Consider the following 16,158-nt stretch of genomic DNA (forward strand, 5'->3'; position numbering starts at 1 on the left):
TGCGAAACATAGCTCTCACCAACATCATTGTGTAGAGCATGCACCTAGTCGCAGTAAAATCGTGTGTCCTCAGTTCGTTAATTAATTTAATATTTACAGCAAATAAAGTAAGAAAAAGTGCATTTTACTGGTTTAAAAATAAGACTTGTTTACATGTTAGAAATAAATTACTAAGTAAACCAGAAAGGCATTTACTAAAAGTCACAGCTCTCATTACATAAACCTATATCTGACATGGAGTCTCATCACGATGTCTGTTTTGATAGAATATGTCCCACCATACCTAGCTTCACCATATGAAGCTTTCTAGAATGCAAAGCATTTGTCTGGTATATGGCGAGAAAGAAAGAATCACGAAACAGTGACAACTCTCTACGTCCCCAACTTCTACCTCCAAACCAGTAAGTCAATGCTGCTTAACGTCGCAAGCAATCGAAGCATATTAGACAGTGGGAGAAGCGCAACGGGTGTTCTCCGTAAAGAAACACGTTGCCGCATATAGGCTCGCTCGCAAGCCCTGCATGACTGTGGCACTCCTGTCGATCTGAGATGTTATTAATTGTGATGGAGTTTGAAGATATCGCAGAAACAAGATGGTAAGTCGGAGAGGGTCAAATCCTTCAGAGGCGACACGCTCTAGAAGCTGCTATGCTACATCTGGGCACACACGCACATGCGCACGCACGCACGCCCACCCGTACACCTCCTTTTCTACCGCCTACGCCTGCATCGCTTCCGTTAAATGGAGTCGCTTGAACAGGGACGGCGGAGCAGGTCCGGCAGGCCCGGCAAGTGCTGGACCAATATTCGAAATTTTGACTTCCACCAGAAGCTGAATGCCGACTACTTCCGGTCTGCGTCCAGATAATTAAATACGTTATTAATTTATTTTAGAATTTGCTCATATTTTGATCTGATCATGTTTTCAGTTGACTGTTCATCTTGTCTGTAAGGTTGAGTAGTATTATCAGAGCAATGCCGGACCTCCAAATATGGTGGAAAAGCGAGGTTATACGGCAATCACGTATTAATTACGTGTTTGTCTGGCAGTCGTCGGTATGAGTAGTCACCTTCCGGAGCAGGTCCATCCGAAAAATTTGTTTCTCTTTCCGAAACGCTGGTTCGAGAAGAATGAAGACCATGAGAGATCGTTCAGAGCGAAGTGGTGTGAGATGTACCCATGGCTTCACAATGGTATTACGCTCGATGCCACGTTTTGTCATGTATGCAAGAGCGCTTCTATGACTGATCGAGGACCGCTGCTGAAAAGTTCGAAGCGTGATCCAGCCTTCAACACTAAAGGCTTCACTTACTGGAAAGATGGGACAACTGCTTTCAAGAAGCACCAAACAAGTGACTGCCATCGAGAAGCAACGGAAGCACTTCTTCTTCCTAAGCAAGTCTTGGGAGACGTCGGTGAGCTCTAGATTTAAGCGCATCGAGAAGAGAAAGAAGCTAATACGAGGATGTTTATGATGATCTTACAAAACATCAGATTTCTTGCCAGGCAGGGTCTGCCATTGAGAGGTGATGCTGATGACGCAGATAGTAACTTCATTCAGCTGCTGCGCCTACAAAGTATAAACTGCCCGGAAATGAAGACATGACTGGAGAGTAAAACAGACAAGTACACTTCACACGAAATTCAAAGCGAATGCATGCAACTCATGGCCCTTCACATTATTTGAAATGTAGCTCAGAACATTCGTGATAGTGCCTGTTTTACTATCAATGCGGATGAATGCACTGATGTATCTAACAAGGAGCAGTTTGTCATTGTAATCAGATGGGTATCAGAGGATCTGCAGGAGCATGAAAGTTTTATTGGTCTCTATGAAGTGGATAGTATTGATGCCAACCGCCTTGTTCATAGCATCAAGGACGTTCTTTTGCGACTGAACGTGAGCATATCTCATTGCCGTGGCCAGTGTTACGACGGAGCTTCGAACATGAGGGGAAGCAGAAACGGTGTAGCTACTCAAATCCTTTCGTTAGAAAGACGTGCCGTGTACATGCACTGCTTTGGGCATGCTCTCAGTCTCGCAGTTGCGGATACCCTCAAGCAATCCCGTGTTTGTCGTAAAGCCCTCGAGATAGCATATGAAATTGCAAAACTGATAAAGTATTCTCCTAAGCGAAATGCAGCATTCAACAGGATCAAGGCAGAAATCTCTGATGAGGATGCTAGAGGTAGCGTTGGTATTAGGTCATTTTTTTCCTACCCGATGAACTGATAGAGGGGATGCTATTACCAGCATTCTTGAGAACTATAGTGTATTGAGTCAACTTTGGGAAGAAAGTCTAGAAGCAAGAATGAAACCAGACTTGAAAAACAGAGTGATTTGAGTAAAGACACAACTGGAATCTCACCGACTTCTCAATGGGCTAAAGCTGTCCGAGAAAATTTTGAGGGTAACTGACAATTTGAGCAGAACACTTCAAAAGACATCGCTCTCAGCCGCTGAGGGCCAAACACTTGCAAAAATGATTATCGAAACATTAATGAGTACGAGGACTGACAAAGCATTTGTTCTGTTTTTTGAAACAGTTAAGCGTGACTGTGATCGACTGGATACTGACCAACCTACACTTGCGAGGAAGAGAAAAGCACCAAAGCGTTTTGAAGTAGATGAAGGTGATGGATACTACTCTTCTACTGTTCAGGATTATTTTCGAATGATTTATTATGAGGCTCTTGATCTTGCTGTTCTAGCATCCAAGAACGATTTAACCAGCCAGGATATGCAATCTACAGTAATCTTGAATCGCTACTGCTGAAAGCAGCAAAACAAGAAGACTACCCCTGTGAACTGAAAGAAGTCCTCTCATTTTATAAGGTTGATTTCAATGACAAAGATTTTGCCACACGACTGGAAATCTTCAGCACCAATTATAGTTTAAAGAACTCCATTTGTAAGAAAACTGTAACTCTTCAGGACATTCTTAGCTTTCTAAGGACACTCTCAGACAGCCAAAGGTAATTTCTAAAAGAAGTTTGTGCCATAGCTCGGCTGATCCCCGTCATGCCAGCAACCAATGCAACAAGTGAAAGGTCGTTTTCCACCATGAGAAGACTGAAAACATATTTAGGAAGTAGATGTGGGCAGGCAAGGTTGAACCACCTTATGTTGATGAGCATTTAATAGTTTAGACAGACTTGGACTTTCTAAAAATCGCCAGAGCCTTTGTGAAAGGCAATGAACATCGTTTACGTGTTTTTGGTGATTTCATTCAGCTGTTCAAGATTGGTTTAATAGAAAGCAGACTGTATTGTAAATTCTGCCTTTTTAAGTCATGTGATTTATTCAGACTGTATTGTAAATGTTGCCTTTAAGTCACGCCATTTTGGCCACGCCTCTTAGCGCGCGCTATGCCGGACCAATGCAATTTCGCTTCCGCCAGGCCTGTTGAAGCAGAACGGCCAAGTCCAAGATCCGTAGATCCAGGAAACTCCTGCCGCCGCTCTTTGTGCCTAGGAAGAGAATTGAAATACTTGCGAAATCTCGTCAGTTGTGCAGAAAAGGACCGAATTTGGGCGACGTCATCAACCCGATGTCCCGTACCCGTGCTCAAATAGTCTTCCCCTGCGATGCCCTACGTGTTCCGTACTCCTCCTAGGCTTGCGAGTCCAGCCAGTCATCGCCTGCCTCGGCGGCGAAAGAGCGGGTGGAGACATTCGCCACTCAAACAAACCGCCGACTCTATATCCTCCAATCAGAGTGCCGTTCAATGTTTGTGCATGCTCGATAGGGATACACGTCGCTATTGGCTCCTTGCTAATGTAATTTCGCTCTGACGCAAGTGCGTGTAATCTCGACATGTGCCATCCAACAGGTCGACTTTTTCCAACTCTTCTCATTGTCTTTCTCTCGTTCTAAGAGCGCTAGACTCACTGTTTACCACAGAGGCCAACCCAAGGTCGACCGCAATGTACTCAAACCATAACTCTGCACGTCGCCCTGCGTTGTGTGCGAATACCACGCTTTGTAGAAAGTCTACTCGTTCAATGCATGCAACGTATGACACCCTGAGCGACTAAAAGTTGTTTTGCATACAGGTGTAGCTATGAATACACGTGCATGCACAACACTAACCAATTGTCTAAAATCCTGATTTGAGGATAGAGAGGCAGCGGTTTCCTTTGAGTGGCGACTGTAATGTTTTCAGCCGGTCTGTCTCCGCCGCAAGGAATAGATAACTGGCTGGACTCTCGAGCCTATATAATGCTCCTCCCCTCATCGTTGTAGATCTTTTCAGGCATCTTGTAGTAATGCAGTATGGACTATGAGGACTATGAGCATGCGTAGAGAGACAGAGATTAGAGCGGTTGCGTGGACTATAGCTGGAGAGTATAGGATACAGATCTCCACAGTTTTGGCGTAGTCGGCAGGATGGCAACAAGAGTCGGCAGAGCGCCGAAAGAGTTTGTTCCTGACAACGAACGCAACGTTGCGGCTGAATTCGAGTTGTGGCTGGAGGACGTGAATCATTACATGGCGATTTGCAAAATTGTGGAACCAGCAGAGAAGAACAGTTTGTTCTCAATTTAGCGGGATTGAGCCTAAGGCGGGTGGTCAAAGGTTTGGTAGTGGGGGCCCCAGGTGAGGAATCGAACGAGTACGGGGCGCTGAATGACGCCATTCTAACGCACTTTAGACCTTCTACCAACACTACATCGGAAAGACACCGATTTCGACAGATGAAAAAGAAGGAAACGAAACTTTCACAGCATTTTAAGGCCGTCTTCAGTCCAAGGTGGCGTTGTGCGATTTTTCTTCAACAGCTGTAGACACAGTCGTGAATGGGCAAGTACGTGATTAATTGGTTGCTGGTCTGAGAAGCCCTGATATAAGACGAGAACTGCTGAAGGTGGCGAAGCTCACTCTGGTGGGGGCTGTCTCAAGGCAGCGGCAATTGAAGCCTCTATAGCAGACAGTTCCCTTTATGAACGGCCACATCTGGGCACGACGGGAGCGTCTTCAGGTGCTGTGAACAAAATCAGCCAACAGAATCCAACAGGCAGAGGTAATACCGTGAAATGCATATATTGTGGTCGCCAACACACCAAAGGAAAACAGCACTGCCCTGCAGCGGATACGCGTTCTTCTTATTGCAAGGAGATGGGGCATTTTGCTGCTGTGTGACTCCAGCAGAAGAAGACTCGTGCCGCACAAGTCGTAACAGATGAATTTCCCAGCGATGACCCGGAGGAGGAGACTAATCGGGTATATGACAAGGTTTATGTTGCAGGAGAACCACAACAAGCAGAGGCATTCAGGACCACGTTGAGGGTAAATGACAAGGCGTGTACAGGTCTACTGGACACCGGCGCAACGCGCACACTGATAACAGCTGACATCGTCACAGCACCCGACAGAGTACCACTGTGCTCAAAGCGTATGACGGGCGTCCAGTAACTACACTGGGAGTAGCTGATGTCACCATCAAAGCAGGTACAAAGAGTTGCATCTGTACTTGCTTTGAAGTGCCAGCGGGTCAAACCATCGTTTTTGGCCAAGATGCCATCCGTCAATCACAGTTGCTGTCCATCAACGAGGCTAACATGATAAATGTCAACACAATAGACATCACTGTGGACCCACAGGTGGCTCCAGTCGCCCTTCCACCGAAACGGCATGCTTTCAGTCTATGGAATGAGATTGAGGCAGAGCTAGAGCGGCTTCAGCAAGCGGATGTGATCGAGCCTGTGAGACAGGCTACTAGTTGGTTATCACCATTGGTACCAGTGCGGAAGGCAAATGGAACCCTACGCTTATGTGTAGACTATCGGAGGCTCAATAAAGCAATTGTACGGAAACAACATATGCTGCCCACTCTAGATGAGATTACAGCAACATTGGAGGGAGCTAAGGTGTTCTCTGTGTTAGATGCCGAGTCGGGTTTTCACCAAGTACCGCTTGACATAGAGTCTAGGCACTACACGAACTTTACAACACCTCGAGGTATGTACAGATTCAAGAGACTACCCTTTGGTGTCGCGTGCGCACCTGAGATCTTTCAAAGAGTAGTAGACGATATTCTACAGGGACTAGATGGCGTCATCATCTACATTGATGATATCCTTGTTTCTGGAAAGGATCAACAGGAACACGACAGACGGATGCAAAGAGTTTTGCAACGGCTAAAGGATATAAACTTGAAACTCAACTGGCCAAAGTGTCAAATTCGAAAAGCACGTGTGAAATACCTGGGCCATTTCCTAACAGATGATGGACTACTGCCAGACGCTGATAAACTTCGAGCAATTCAGGATATGCCTTGCCAAAAGTCAACAACAGATGTAAGGCGTTTTCTAAGAATGGCCACCTATCTTGGCAAATTTATCCCTCACTTATCTCAGGTGACAGCCCCGCTCCGACAACTGGCCAAAGCGGACCTACTAGGTTGCACCAAGGAGTTAGAATCAGCTTTCGGTATTGCTAAAGAAGGAGTCACAACGGCATTTCAAAAGCTAGCTTATTTTCGACCTTTTCCTGCAGTCCGCACCGCAATTAGCTGTGATGCTATACCGCTGGGACTAGGTACGATGTTATGACAACAAAGCGATCGCGAGCAATGGCTCTCAGTGGCGGCAGCAAGTCGATCCTTAACCAGGGCTGAATCCCGGTACTCTCAGTTAGAACGAGAGATGCTATCAGTGGTTTTCGCTATTACAAGGTTTCGTCAATATGTGCTAGGGCGGCCTGTACAAGTTATTACTGACCACAAGCCCCTGGTAGACATTATATACAAGTCATTTGACGTCATACCCCCGGTTACAATGGTGGAGTGTATCACTGATTCCTCATCAATTCTCGCTCAAATATAAGCCAGGATGTCAGTTAGTCTGTGCAGATACATTGTCTCGAGCGGCACTCCCGGAGCAAGACACAACGCCAGAAGAGTCTTGATCTGTAGGGGAATATGCCAATATGGTATTGGAAGAAGCCCCGGTTGGTATCGCTGAGATCCAACGCGCATCAGATGAGGATGTTTTGATTAAGACCATTAAGAAGAGAGTAATCATGAATGCTTGGAGAGATCGCAGTGCTGCTGAGGAGCCATATTATTTGCTGCGAGAACAACTAACAGTTGTAGAAGGCGTTCTGTTGCTGGGCAACCGTTATGTCATTCCCGAAGCGTTACGACGGCAGATACTGCGATTAGCACACGAAGGACACCCAGGTCTAGACGCTTATCTGGACACGCTTAGCAAACAAGTTTTGTGGCCAGGTCTCACAAGGAATACAAAGCTTTTTGGAGAACGATGTGACATTTGCTGGAGGAGACGACACAACTCCGACCAGAACTTACAACCGTCAGAGTTAGAAACAGTATGGAACAAACTGGCAGTAGACTTTGTTTCCATAGAAGGTCATACTCTCTTTTCCATCATCGATTATGGGTCTCGTTACCCAGAGGTGCTTCCCCTACGCTTGACCACAGCCACAGAAGTGATAGAAAGCTCATGGAGGTCTTTGCCAGATTTGGATTGCCATCTATGGTGTCAGATAACGGCCCACAGTTTGTGGCTACAGAAATGGAACAGTTTCTGGAGAAACTAGGCATCCAGCACGTCAAAGCCAGCCCGCGATATCCTCAATTAAACGGCATGGTAGAACGGCTGCAACGTACCTTACGGGAGCGATTACGGGGACTACGACCTTCTATTCCGTTTGCCTGCCGATTGCAACAGGTCCTCATGGACATAAGGAACTCAACAAACAGAATGTTGGGATGCACGCCGGGGGGAGCCTTGTTTAGTAGAATTCTCAACACTCGAGTCCCATCATATAGCCCTCCTGTTATTGTTACCCGGCACATCAGCTTCGGGCAAAAGCAAGAATGACAGAAGACCTAGATGCCCAGAGAGGAGTTCACCCTCTCTCTAAGTTGACAACCGGCACAGTAGCAGTGTTACAGGACGGATGTTCAGATCCAAGCAAACAATGGCGAGTTGTTGAGCAATACGGGCAACAAATAGGAGTGTCTGATGGGAGGCGTATCTTACTAAGAAATTGAAGACATGTAAGAGAATTCCATGCTCCAATGAGCACAGCTGAACAGCATGTACCGGCAACAGCATCACCAGCAGCTATGTCTGAGCCATCTACAAGGAGAAATATGGACATTACAGACACCGCGCCTACTGCAGCAACACTATCACAAGCTTCAGCTTCTACACAGTCAATGCCTCAGGTATCTACAACCCCACCTAATCCCCAGAAGGGACTCCCAGCCGACTCGTGGCCAAATCAGAGACAGTTACAAACTGTGAGAAAAGAAGTAGCACGACGGATTCAGCGTGGGCACAGCCAGCATCACGCTCTATCTACAAGGAAGGAATAGTAACTAGATTCGGGCGACAAGTAAAGTTGACGGACAAAGCCAAAGGTGCGGATGTTTGATTGACATGGGGTATGTTGCATTGCGTTATCTGTTGCGTTGGGTTACTTTATTTGTTTTAGAACAAGGGGGTATTGTAGTAATGCAGTAAGGACTACGAGGACTATGTGCATGAGTAGAGAGACAGAGATTGGAGCGGTTGCGCGGGCTATAGCTGGAGAGTATAGAATACAGATCTCCACAATCTGATAGGTCTTTTGAGTCAGAGGTAGCTGGACGAAGGCAAGTAACAGTGACGTACTACCACCAAACAGAAAGAGGTGCGCACTCAGACGACTACAACACACACGATGTAATTATCTAGCGACCTCTCTCAGTATCGAGGTTTTCTCTTTTCTATACCATTCAAATGCACGTTACGTCGTGACCGCAATCGCTTACCACACACAGGCTTAGCCTCGTACCAGACCCTCTCGCGCGATCGTGCCCGGTTCCCGTATAACACGACAACGCCGGAGAGGGTCTGGGATCATTCCGTCTACCTTCGTCACCTAATGTCACCCTACGTCATCTAAGTGTCACCACGTCACTAATTTCAACACTTTCATGTTCTTATTTAATTATGAATTCATCATTCCATCTATTTCTGGTAGCTGTGATATCCGATTGCATACATTCATTGTTTACATTTCGTTCCTGTAGCTGCATGGGGAGAGATTCATTTTACTGCATGGAAAGAGATTCATTCACAGTTCGATTTACGTTATCTGAAGCTGTAAGGTCCAATGTGATTCGATCAGCAGTCTAGGTAGATTGGACTAGGGATGCACTAGGCGCCGCTCTATTACTGTGCTAGGTTACGAGAACAATACGAATTGTAAAGCTCGTGTATGATTCGGGAACATTTGGAGCCTGGCAGCGCGTGCCGTCAGACACGGTGTTGACTATATAGGACTCCCGCTCTCTAGAGTCTCTTAGAGATGAAGTCCTCTCTCTCAGAGAGGTTGGCAAATACGTACAGCTTGCATTGAGGCATGATACTAGAAACAAGTAGAGTACGAATGGAAAGGCAAGTCGGTTGCAAGACGTTCTGTGTGACACATAAGAATAACCAAAAGACTAGTCGTATTAGAATTCTGAGGCTTGGTGACATACGAGCTAATTTGATCATTTAATAGCATAAACGGTAGGCAAGATGATCCCAGACCATCTCCGGCGTTGTCGTGTTATACGGGCCGGAACCGGGCACGACGGCGTAAGATGGTCTGGTACGTTGCTGCACAGGCTTTTAACGACAACAAACTGTTTAGTAAATTCTTCTTAGTTTGCAACTTTACCAACAGAAACGTGAAACTAATCAAAGAAACTTCGTAGATACTATGTTGATACTACAGATTACCTATTATTAGCTGTTACTGTAATCCAAGTCCATGTCGATTACTACAGTTTTCATATCAACGTCCCGTTCACTTTTCTCTTCATTCTCAAGCAGATTTGAAGACATTGCTCTACGTGGAAAATTTATCAAGAATACTCTTAGTACAGCACCACGGTCGATAAGCAAATGTGTATCGCAAACTATTGAAGTCTGATATCGCAAACCATTAGTAAAGTTGACGAAGACAACGTATCATTTGCTAATTCACATTCAGTACAGTACTGGTGTCTATAGATCGTGGCAGGCACCATCTTCAAAAGCGCCCTATACATATCATCTAGACAGCGCCTCGCCTTGCTTAATACAGTAGATTGCGTCATGCAGTAATAAATTTTTGCCTTCCAGAATTCGTGTTTTAATTGAATCGCCTCATCATTGTAATATTGCAGCTATCTAACCTTTTCAGCTGAGTGACCACATCCAAGTGAAACTTGTTTTCTATATATATCAGAGCTATAACCTCACCTTTGCTACACACACAAAGCCTCTCCAGACGGCTCTGAGTATAACCACATGCATAGATAGAGTCGCACGTAGCCACTCAGGGGCGGCGGAGCGAGTTGAAAGTTGAGGGGGCTGAATTTTAGTCACGTGGCCAAGTTGCCTTGGAGCCCCGGCCTGCATTGAAGCGCGTAATATATGTAGCGGTCTATTCTTTAACGAAAGGGTAAACATTACAGAAAGCAGAAATTCTACAGCATAAAGTTGATAAAGTTGGGGGGGCTCTAGCCCCCCCAGCCCCCCCGGCTCCGCCGCCCCTGCCACTGATCTAAACCACTGGTCTGACCGTCATCAAACAGCACCCTGATGGATAGTCTGTTACAATTACTAACACTTTTCCAAACTAGGTTCCAAAGCAGCTTCTTCTGGATCTTCGGTCTTTTCCAGAAAATCACATAATCATTTACTGCTTTACTAAATTAAAACACTTGTAACCAGTACAAGTTGAATTTATTTAAAAAGTACTAAAACGTAACTTCTAAAATGTGTCACGTGACTGCTCAACTCTTAAATTTCTATCAATGGCTAATTATCTACGTCTAATAATATTATAGTGAATAAAGAATACAAGCTAAAAACCTATTTAATTAAGAAAATAGAACATATTAGTAACGCTTTAGACTTTCTATAAACTTTTCATTCCTTCCTCCTGCTGTAACGAGTTCTCCATTCCGAGTTGATATCGTGGCATGTAGCCACCGTTTGTGTATCATAGATGGAAGAGGAAGCCATTTTGTAAATCTCTCATGATACAATTCAACCACATGAAAAGGAAACGAAACAGACGTTTGTTGTGTCAGTCCTCCGGTCACCGCCAATTTGTTACTGACTGCTGTCAACGTACAGCCATAGTTACTTGTCGAAGGGATTGTTCTTCATCCTTCTGTACGAACGTACGTCTGCGCAGTTGACAGTATTACAACTGTGAACTACATCAGTCCATCCTTCCCCTACATTATATAATGTGTTGTCTATCATAGCAGAAAAACAGTCACAACGTTTAGTGTGCATGTCATTCATCCTAGACAAATGTATGATGTGTAGGTCACACACACATGCTGTGTTCAGTCGCTCCCCTAGTAGGCACGTAGCCAGTCTTCAGCGTAATACACCAAAATGGACCAATGACGTCACATGTTACTTTTTAGCCTTTGGAATTATATATATTTACTAGCTGATTAGCCCATTCTTCGCCTGGGCAACTTACGTTAATTAACACAATTTTCCGCGTATATATAATTAGGGCATCATACAATTCGCTTAGTGGGCGAAGAAAACACAAAATACCGGATAACATGGAGCCCTGACAGGCTGTCTGGGTGACCAAGTATTCGCTTGCAGCTGTTATTTAGAAGAAGCTTTTGCGAACAGTCGACGGGCACATGTGCTGTGCTTTAAGCTGGCCAGCAGCTTCGTCGTCATTTTCCTGTTGCAATGTCGAATAACAACATATAGATGCAGACTGAGAGGACCTGCGAACGACACCATGCAGTTGCTATTTCAAAGTAGGTGAAGTGCAAAAATTGCTGAGTTTGCGAGCGCACGAGGATCAAACGTTTTGTGACTTTACAACCTACAGACAAACGCCAGCACAAAGCAAAGTACAAGAAACCAGTCACCGCCACGCAAGGGCACTAGTTGCTTTTAGTAGTAGAAAAGATCGCCTGCTGTAGGAGTGAAATAGAGCAGATAGCCGTTTGCGACCACACTTATTTACGATATCGAACAAACAATCATATATACATACGGCTTCGTCCATGGAGCACTTTCCGTAGATATATAGACACTACAATTAATCAAAAACATATTCTAGAGAAATGACGAAAAATGTAGGGATTGCATGAAAACTATAGAGAGAATTGACATAATAGGAGCGCATACAAAGTTAGAGGCGCGTTTTGCGTACTATACGCGCCAGTATATATATATATATATATATATATATATATATATATATATATATATATATATATATACATTGGATCGAAAGCGGACCTTCACGGCTGAGCGGGCGGTTCGTCCGAGCCCACCGAACCCCCCCCCCCCAGCCTACGGGCCTGCCCTAGCCATATTCTACCACCCAGCACGTCAGTACGTGAGTTGTCACGAACAGCAACAGATACATAATACAACTGTAGTTCCTCTGGTAGAACCGTGACAAAACGCCATTTGTCGTCTTCGTTCAAATGAAATTGTTCAATTACAACTCGATTCTTCTCTCTATCATACAAGCACACTAGACACACATCCAGATGACATACTACATTCTGGATGTCACCATGTTTTCTGCTAAACGTGTCCCACTTATCGCCAGTATCGGTGAGGTCATGCATGTTACCATTGCCACCTGCTAACACCAGTCTACTTTGAATCTCTCCCATACTACCATAGGACCAACTGACACTAGGAATGTGTACATTCCACTCTGCCCATGTTGGAGGACTGTTATTGATCTGGAATCAACATGTTCCAAAAATAAAAAATTATATATGCAAACAATGAATAGAAATTATGTACGTATGTCTGTACACGTAATGATGTATAACGTCAGTACATTGTAACATGTACCTGTGATGTGGCATAGAGTTATTACGCACAATTTTAAGTCCACTCAGTCTAGTAGCAAGCTAATCGGTATTTACATATTAAACAATTTTATAAAATAATTGGTACCTATCATAGTCGTTTATGCATAGAGGAAATGTAGAGCGCTCTTGACTTTTACTCAGCGAAAGCTTTTAAAAATCTAAAAGTCATACTAATTAATTAACTTGTTGTTGTCATTTTGCACCCACCTTGTATTACCTACTTAATTAACCCAACGGTTTGACTAATACCGGCATTACACTAGACTATTTGACTCAAGCCAAATTGGCTCGAGCCTGGCTCGTGCTAATTTTGCATGACTGGTGGCGTGTTTAGACTTTCCGGGCTAACTGGGTGTGGTGGTTCGTTTGGCATGCTTTGCACAAGCGCATGAAGAAGACGTTACTGTTTTTATTTCTAATCTTATTTTGTCGTTTCCGGCGCAAAACCTTTCTAAAAATTCTTTGACATGTTCATCAAAGTCTTCAAGGTTGCGAATACGGGACGAAAAGTACGGAAAGACACAGAGAGAAATATACTATATGTATTGTTGCCCAGGAACACGAACATGTGTAACACGTAGTTAGACTTAGCTCGAGCCTGCATGGCCTGTGGTTTAGCTTGGACTAATTTAGCACGGCTAAATGCACTTAGCTCGGGCCAACGTCGTTTACAAGGGCCAAATAAGCACGGACCAGCTTGGTTCGAGTCAAATCGTCTTGTGTAAAGCCGGTCTAGGAGTGCTAATTTGGCACATAGAAAGGCTCATCTAAACAGGTAGTTTCTTTTGTGACCAATCTAAACCATATCTTTTGTTACTTGAACAGTGATTAGAACCAAATAGAGGCGTTAAATAATTGCCTAAACCCAACAATCTCTCAAATAAGACTGTTTTGAGAACTAGCCTTCCTAAGAAACTCCTGAACTGCTGGTTGTCTGCTTGTTCTTCTCCTGGGAAAGACGACTGGCTGGACACTCAAGCCTAGTCCTGCACATGTATACGTACAAATGGTTGTGTGTGAAACAGATGCACTTCAGGTTTTGTCCATAACTTTGTTAATTAATTAACGGTCACCAGATAAAGTTAAGTTGACTAAAAGTTAATGTCTGTGGTGTAGGCCAAACGGAAAATTGAATCAGTAGAACTCTAGAGAGGGAAGCACGTAAACATTTTTTGGTCTGTAAATAATATTTACATAATTTGTCATAAGCTTGCTAAACACTTTGGTTCCTTCTTTTTAATTCTAATTTACATTTTGCAAAATTATATACCCTTAATACATATAAAATTATTCAGATTATCATTTTTAAGATTTCTATTAATTAATTATAATATATAGTAGTTCGACATAGACATCAGTTTGATTAAATATTACCTAAAGTTTGTGGTTTTTAGGAGACATGCATAACGGCCACTTTCTTTCCAACCTCAAAATCCTTGGCATATGACGCTCAAAAAGCCCAAGTATACCCAATAGAAAATCGATGTGAAAGTTTATCAGCTATATAACAACACCACAGTTTGCATTACATGCCAACCGTCCCGGGATTCCCTGGATTGTCCTAGGACTTAGCCCTCCGTCCCGGCGTCCACGGTCAGGACACAAATGTCAGGGATCGATTTCCCGGGATCGATTTCCTTGAACAGGTCGACGAATACAAACGAGGAAGACGACGGCGAAGTCGAAGTCATAAACAAGTTCCGTCCAAATATTTCGACTTGTTTTCGGGCCTGTGTTCTAGTATAGTGACTTCGGTTTTCTACAGCACATGTAGTTACAATACGCGCGATTATCGATTATCGATAGCCTCGCAAGCCAGGCTCTTCCGCGCAGTCGCTGAGCTAACCGCACGTGAATCACACGAGGAGGAGGAGCTTTTACCGGAATTGCTCCAGCGCGAGAAGAGCCTGGTCGCTTTCGAGAACGTCATAGTGACGTGGGACCCCCGATCGGATTTCATAGCTTGATAAAGCTAATTCGATTTCCTAAAGAGCTCGTTTATGTAATTGCGCTGATACACGAAGCAGAGAGGTAGCCCTCCGCGGAGAGCGCGTGAACACGAAATCCAGTGAAGCCGTTGATGGACGAAGTGCTGGTGAATAATGAGCGTAGGAATGGCCTACATGGGACTGGTCCGCTGAACCTACACTCTCCAGCAACGTTTCGTTCTACTGAACTCATCTGCAGGTTTGCGCGAATTGAAACAGACGTAGAACTATTCACCACTCCTGCGCGTCTACTCTGACATCTATAGTCTGTGGGGGAAATGGTGTGAGAACTGCCGGCCCAGTTTCACTCAACGGTTCATGAAAACAGTGGCCTAGAGCTTGTTGCAATTGACCTCTCCGCGTGTATTGCTAACACAGTCTATGTGACGGTACTTTCCACTCAGCAAGCAACACTTTTGTACGATATTGACCTCCTCACGGTGAACTGGAAACATCTAGGCATGGGAAAACAGCAGTGCAGTGGACCTACCATGTTCAGGAAGTGTAGAGTTGACTCGTAGTTGCACGTGTACACGTACGACTTGTTTCAATGCACGGTTTCTGACTGCTACATATATACACTAACCGCGTACAATGAGTTCATTTCTCAAACTACCGCGCTGCAGATCTAGATTCGGCGGTGTGCTGTTGGCGAAACTGAATGCTGAAAAGGAGTCGTGACACTGCAGAATATTACATGGCTGAGCTGTCTGCATACGTACTAGAAGCGAACGATGATGTCAACTACGTACTTCGTGCAAAACAAGCAACTGCGTGAAGCGATGTCGCATGTTCTCAACTTTCATACCTACATGCTTACCTAATAGGATTAGCTTTATCAAGCTATGAAATCGGATCGGGGGTCCCACGTCACTATGACGTTCTCGAAAGCGACCAGGCTCTTCTCGCGCTGGAGCAATTCCGGTAAAAGCTCCTCCTCCTCGTGTGATTCACGTGCGGTTAGCTCAGCGACTGCGCGGAAGAGCCTGGCTTGCGAGGCTAGATTATCGATAAGAACTGCGAGGTCGTTACTTCTGCGCGTGCGTCATGCGGGTGCGTGGTAGTTAGTACGTCGTGTCCCAGGAATGTACGCTAAATCCAGGGAATTTGGGCGTCCGAGTCCCGCGGTTTCAAGTCCAGACGTTGACAGGTATGTTTGCATATTGGCAATCCGGATAGTGGCAGACATACTACAAGTCTTGCGTTGTATTTCATCGCATAATGTAATTCTTAGAGACAATCGACTGACGGCATTAGGTAAATTCAGAGTAATTATGGTATACGCATATAGTTTAGA

The 16,158-nt window shown here is 44.6% G+C and overlaps 1 pseudogene; it reads left to right on the plus strand.

Annotated features, from left to right (window-relative positions):
- The first annotated feature begins 6,932 nt into the window (after window positions 1–6,932).
- LOC134191521 (uncharacterized protein K02A2.6-like) lies at window positions 6,933–8,349 on the plus strand (annotated as a pseudogene).
- Window positions 8,350–16,158: the final 7,809 nt, after the last annotated feature.

This window comes from Corticium candelabrum, chromosome 15 (genome assembly GCF_963422355.1).
Source record: "Corticium candelabrum chromosome 15, ooCorCand1.1, whole genome shotgun sequence".
In the NCBI taxonomy this organism is placed as follows: domain Eukaryota; kingdom Metazoa; phylum Porifera; class Homoscleromorpha; order Homosclerophorida; family Plakinidae; genus Corticium; species Corticium candelabrum.